Genomic DNA, 7,282 nt, shown 5'->3' on the forward strand with positions numbered 1-7,282 from the left:
CCACAGAGCAATAATGGGAACTCCCTAAATAGAATCTAGAAAATGGGAGATTGTGTTTGGACAGGGAACAATGGGATTTGACACCAAGCTCTGCAGGTTCCTTTGAAGAAAGCTGTTGAATGTGCTTCATCCGTTTCAGCCCCTTTGAGTTACCCCTTAGCCCAGGCAGGGAAGAGAGTTCACGCATGCACCTGCTCCAGTCACAGAGATGAAGAAGGCTGTTTGAGGAAGTGTCCCGTATGCGAATCTGTGTGCTGTCCTTACACTGAACGTTCATGCTGTATCCAGAATGGTCTTGTGTAACCATCGAAATTTTCACAATACGTAGCTTGACGATAATGACTTCCGCAGCAGAGGAGTGTGGCCTAAACCAGGAGTAGAAATGAAGACCTTTGTATGCTCTGCCTAAATATTTGCAGGTTAAAAGTAAAAATATCCAACCACCGAAGTAAATAGGTTTTACCTTGATCTATGTCCATCATAAGACCCAGGAGGCTAGACTCAAATTTAGAATTCTTGGAGCTGAGAAATAAACACAGGCAGTGAATATTTCTGAAAGCAATTAGAAAAAGCTTCTCTTTTGGATTTTTTTAACAATTACTCAATTTATTCAGGTTTTCTTTCATGTCCTTCTGGAAATATTTTTTCCTATAAAGATATTGCACTTTTTTTTTTAGCTTTAGTTGAGGGTACTTTATATTTTTATTACTAACATACATGAGATTTCTCTATTTTTTATGGTGCTTTTTTTAAAAAAATTAAAGTATAGTTGATGGGTCACACTTGTCATCCTCTCCAGGCCCAGGGAGGAGAAGCCTGTGACCCAGGAAAGAATTCTTCACTCAAGCTATTCACCCTCACCATTGACAGCCTCCTTCAGGCTCTGAACTATAGTGAGATTCCCAAACTTTATTAAGATAACTCACTAAAAGTGAGCTGAGGTTTATTTCTCATGCGTCTGTTAGTACTGGGCAGAGTAATGGCTCGGCAGTCTTATCACTTGCTTTGCTTGAAGTGTGATTTTATATGTATTTCAATCTCTTGCAATTCAGATCCCTGTTGTCGCAGTAAAAGACTTTGCATATCAGGTGGGTAGCCCCAAGTTTGGTTTGTTAAGAAGAAGTTTAAGTAACCCTCACCAAAGTGAGGTGCTGTCAGATTGGAGCCGCAGCTGCCAGCCTACACCACAGCCACAGCAAGGCCAGATCCCAGCCGCATTCCTGCCACAGCTCACAGGAATGCTGGATCCCTAACCGGCTTAGCGAGGCCAGGGATTGAACTCCCATCCTCATGGACATTAGTTGGGTTCATTACTGCCGAGTCACATTGGGAACTCCTCACTGTATTACTTTCCTGAGCGCTTTTGAATGTTTTTCGCTGCCATCTCCCTGCCATCCTTCACCACTCACTTTGCTTTCATCCCCTTCAAGCATGGAGTTCACTCGCAAATCACAAATTCTTATATACAGTAACTGAACTGTAGGTCTTTTCTAGGCCTGAGAGTCAAAATTATGATGTAGAAGTTCCTGTCGTGGCTCAGTGGTTAACAAATCCGACTAGGAACCATGAGGTTGTGGGTTCGATCCCTGACCTCACTCAGTGGGTTAAGGATCCAGCGTTGCTGTGAGCTGTGGTGTAGGTTGCAGACAAGGCTTGGATCTGGCATGGCTGTGGCTGTGGTCTAGGCCGGCAGCTACAGCTCCAATTAGACTCCTAGCCTGGGAACCTCCATATGCCGCGGATGCAGCCCAAAAAAGACAAAAGACCAAAAAAATAAAAAACAAAAAAAAACAGGAACTAATAAAGAGTCCCCCTTTGAGAATAATAAATGAACGAAGTGCATTTTCTTCCTGAGTTTGCTACACATTAAACTTGCCTTCCACAAAGGTATAAAATAAAATAAGAAATGGGAAGCCAATGAAAGTATTTTGTTCAAGGAAGGAGATGATAAGACCAAATTTAAGATATTTAGGGAACAAAAAAAATATGGACGGATGGTATGGAAACAGAGTTACCTGGGTACTCTTTTCGAGAAAGGGGAGAAAAACAAAATCAGAAATATGTCTTCTTTTAAGCAGGAAAAAAACTTTAAGTAGAGAAAGGTGGTTGAAGCATGTGCCTTGGACTGAAAAGTACTTTCATTTATTTTCGGCTCCATCTTGTAAATCGATTTCTCTGCCTAGAAGCAAAGCCAAGGATACTTCATAATTACCACCCAGGAAACTCAGCGGAGAGCAAGGCCTCGAAGTCATTGAATTGACACAGATTTCTGATAAGGCCAAAATTTGGCTCTATTTGATCATAAGAGGGAATTTTCCTGCCAGCTGTTTTCTTGCCTTCAGTGCAACAAAAGGACCAGATCATCGTGACTGTCAAATTGGTTTATCATTCATCCAAAATGTGAAAATACTGAGATTATTGTGAGAAGTGATAAAACATGGCAGAAATAGGAGACGATTAGAGTTCTTATTGCTAATTGTTTTCAGTGTCACTGAACTTTAAATAAACTTATGGGGATTAAAAAAAATTATGTCGTAACCACATCTTGCTTCATTTTCCCCAGCACTATAAAAATCTCAGTATGATTTTTCTTTCTTTTTTTTATATAATGATTTTTATTTTTTTTCATTACAGCTGGTTTACAGTGTTCTGTCAAAAACTGACAGAACTCAGTATGATTTTTCATATTCAGTGCCATAGCCTGATATGGGCTCCCTATAATAAAAATTAAAAGCAAGCTTAAATAAAATATTTTTGACATATTTAGAACCACAACAGTGCATAATTTTGTTTACCCAAAGTTTGTGGTAAATTACAGATAGGGTAATCAGGGGGAAAAGGACTAGAATGAAGGTAATTGAAATAAAGAGGAAAGATTAATGTTAGAGACATTCAGAGACTCTGACAGGCAAAAGTAATTCTGGCTTTCCAAATACAGAAAATGGTCAGATTTCGCATAAGACCAAACCTGTGTCCTCATGGATACCAGTCATGTTTGTTTCCCCTGAGCCGTAACAGAACTCCAAACTCTGGGAAAATTTTAGAATAAATTATTCGATTAACAGACTGTGACTCATTAGAAAAAAATATATTCCCTGGACTCTAATGTGAATCCACCAAAAAAGATGTTCTAAAGTAACTGTATTTGGTGTGGGGGACATTAGGGTTAGGGTAGATTAGGGATGTATTAAGGCTAATATAGTAATAAGACTTGATCACATTGGTTTAAAAGTCCTGTGCTATCCCTGTGGGTCAGAAGTTGATACATAAGTGGAAGGAAGCCTAGCTGGGTCACTGAGATGCACCCAGTTACAGAAACCTACCAGGAAACACTTGGTTGAAAGGCTCCTTATCAACCTGTAAGAAATCTCTAGCAAAGCTTCTCCAGACATCTGCCCTGGTCCTATCCTCTTTACCATTTCTATTTTATTTTTTCCTTTTTAGGGCTGTACCTGTGGCGCATGGAAGTTCCCAGGCTAGGAGTTGAATCAGAGCTGCAGCTGTCGGCCTACACCACAGCCACAGCCACGCCACATCCAAGCTGTGTCTGTGACCCACATCGCAGCTCATGGCAACGTCGGATCCTTAACCCACTGAACCAGGCCAGGGATTGAACCCGTGTCCTCGTGGATACTCGCCAGGTTTGTTACCACAGAGCCACAACAGGAACTGCCGTTTCTGTTTTAGATTGAAGACAAAGTCCATACATTTTCATGTGAATAATGGGGATAAAGAAATAGTCCTGAGTTAAATATTAAAACCCAAGGATACAAATGCAAAATGAAGGAGAACTGCCTTGGCAGCAATATGTTTTTTAAAAAAATCTGATGCTTTGTTGACTGTAATTTTAAAAGGAAGTCAATTTGGAATTCCCATTATGGCTCAGTGAGTTAAGAACCCAACTAGTTAGTATCCATGAGGATGCAGGGTTTGATCTCTAGCTTTGCTCAGTTGGTTAAGGATCAGGCGTTGCCACAAGCTGTGGCATAGACCTCCACTGCAGCTCCAATTAGACCCCTGGCCTAGGAACTTCCATAGCAACAGGTGTGGTCTTTAAAAAAAAAGGAGTTCCCACCGCAGCTCAGCGGAAACGAATCTGACTAGCATCCATGAGGACGCAGGTTCAACCCCTGGCCTCGCTCAGTGGTTAAGGATCCCGTGTTGCCATGAGTTGTGGTGCAGGTGACAGAGGAGCGGCTCCAATCTGGCGTTGCTGTGGCTGTCGCATAGGCCAGTGGCTATAGCTCTGACTTGACCCCTCTGGGAACCTCCATGTGCCTCAGGTGTGTCCAAAAAAGACAAAAAAAAAAAAAAAAGACAAAAAAGAAAAAAAAAAGAAAATTTAAAAATGAAAAGAAAAAGGGGGGGGGAAATGAAGTCTATTTATGAGGTACTTATTCTCCTTCCTCCCCACAAAAGGGTAACATTTGTTCTGTATCCAAGGGACTAAAAGTAAGCTTACAGTTCAACAGGGGTGAATATGGGGTTGAATCCTTTACCCTACAATATAGCTATGTTTCTAATCATGTTACTTTCAAGTTCAACTCACCCTGACCATTTAGAGAACTTTATCAGTGGTTCCCTTAAGAACGCAATTGCAAGGTTTCTTCATTATTTAAAAAATTTTTAATTTTGGGTCACACCCAAGGTATGCAGAAGTTCCCAGGCCAGGGATCAAACCCAAGCCACAGCAGTGACAATGCTGGGTTCCTAACCCACTGAGCCACCAGGGGGCTCCTTTTTTTAAATTTTTGCATTTGTCATTGTGTCCTTGTAATTTCCAGAATTTCACAATGAAATGCTCCGTTGTAGCTTACTGAGCATTATTTATAATATTTACTCTAGTCTTAGTCAATATATTTCGGTATATTCACAATAAAATGCACTTAAAAGCCTGATTGTTAATATCATAATATAAACAATTCTAGAATTATAAGAAAGAGTGTGAAAAAGAATAATTTGTATTAAAAACCAGGATTAAGCACATTTTGCTCTATTCATTTTCTCTGGCTTTCCTAATAATCATGGCAAAAAGAAAATTAGTAGATTATGTAGATGCTATTAGCACTTTAATGTGGGTATTTATTTATTTATTTATTTACTTACTTACTTACTTATTGTCTTTTTGCCTTTCCTAGGGCCACAATTAGTTCCCAGGCTAGGGGTCTAATTGGAGCTGTTGCCACCGGCCTACGCCACAGCCACAGCAACCCAGGATCTGAGCCGCTTCTTCGAGCTACACCACAGCTCACGGCAACGCTGGATCCTTAACCCACTGAGTGAGGCCAGGGATCGAACCTGCAACCTCATGGTTCCTAGTCAGATTTGTTAACCACTGAGCCACGATGGGGACTCCAGGATACTTATTTTTGAGGATAGACAGACATTTTAAATTTTGGCACTGAACTCAAAAGAGTAATAAACGGCATTAATTTTATTTAAAAGTTTTAAGCAATATAATGGATCATGCTTTTTGGGGGGTGGGGGCCTGCACCTGCAGCATATTGAAGTTCCCAGGCTAGGGATCAAATAGGAGATGCTGATAGACTGCAAGCCTACACCACAGCCACGCCAGATCTGAGCCGCATCTGTGACTTACACCACAGCTCATGGCAACACCAGTTCCTTGACCCACTGAGCGAGGCTGGGGATCGAGCCCACATCCTCATGGATACTAGTTGGGTTTGTTACCGCTGAGCCAAAACAGAAACTCCAATAGCATGTAACTGACCTACATATATTAGTTTCAGGTGTACAACAATCCATATTTGTATATTTGGGGAAATGATCACCACAATAAGATCACTACACATCGTTACACACTATTTTTCTTTTTATTTATTTTTCTTTCTTTTTTCTTTTTCTTTTTTTTTTTATTTTCCCACTGTACAGCAAGGGGATCAAGTTATCCTTACATGTATACATTACAATTACATTTTTTCCCCCACCCTTTGTTCTGTTGCAACATGAGTATCTAGACAAAGTTCTCAATGCTATTCAGCAGGATCTCCTTGTAAATCTATTCTAAATTGTGTCTGATAAGCCCAAGCTCCCAATCCCTCCCACTCCCATCAGGCAGCCACAAGTCTTTTCTCCAAGTCCATGATTTTCTTTTCTGAGGAGATGTTCATTTGTGCTGGATATTAGATTCCAGTTATAAGTGATATCATATGGTATTTGTCTTTGTCTTTCTGGCTCATTTCACTCAGTATGAGATTCTCTAGTTCCATCCATGTTGCTGCAAATGGCATGATGTCATTCTTTTTTATGGCTGAGTAGCATGCCATTGTGTATATATACCACATCTTCCGAATCCAATCATCTGTCGATGGACATTTGGGTTGTTTCCACGTCCTGGCTATTGTGAATAGTGCTGCAATGAAGATGCGGGTGCATGTGTCTCTTTTAAGTAGAGTTTTGTCCGGATAGATGCTCAAGAGTGGGATTGCGGGGTCATATGGAAGTTCTATGTATAGATTTCTAAGGTATCTCCAAACTGTTCTCCATAGTGGCTGTACCAGTTGACATTCCCACCAACAGTGCAGGAGGGTTCCCTTTTCTCCACAACCCCTCCAGCACTTGACAAACTATTTTTCTTATGATGAGAACTTTGAAGATTTGCTCTCTTTAGCAACCTTCAAATACACAATACGTATTATTAACTGTAGTCACCATGCTGTGTGTTACATCCCCAGGACTTATTGACTTTGTAACTGGGAGTTTGTACATTTTGACTCCCTTCACCCATTTCCACCCGCTTCCCACCTTTGCCTCTGGCACCACTCATCTGTTCCTTGTATCCTGAGTTTATTATTTTTTGTTTGTTTTTTGTTTTCTTGGATTCCATGTAAAAGTGAGGTCATACAGGATTTGTCTTTATTATTTCATTTAGCATAATGCCCTCAGGATTTATCCACCTTGTCTCAAACAGTTGGATTGTTACAAAAGCCCATGTCTTTTTCAATGGACTTGATCACTGTCATTACCTGTCCCTCTTTATTAGCCTTTCATGCATGAAGCAGCTCTCTAAATTTAGCAGTGCTAAATCTGGGTACATGTCCCCTTTACCCCTTATATTGTCTCTCCAAAGAATATTTATCCTCTACCATTTTTTTTTTTTTCCTTTAAGGCTGTCCTGGGAGATATGGAGTTCCCTGCCAGGGATCAGATCTGAGCTGCAATTGCAACCTACACCACAGCTGGGGCAAAGCCAGATCCTATAACCCACTGTGTCAGACAGGGTATGTAACCTGTGTCCTGGGGCTGCAGAGGCACCACCGAA

The sequence above is a fragment of the Phacochoerus africanus genome, chromosome 15 (assembly GCF_016906955.1).
Source record: "Phacochoerus africanus isolate WHEZ1 chromosome 15, ROS_Pafr_v1, whole genome shotgun sequence".
Taxonomy (NCBI): domain Eukaryota; kingdom Metazoa; phylum Chordata; class Mammalia; order Artiodactyla; family Suidae; genus Phacochoerus; species Phacochoerus africanus.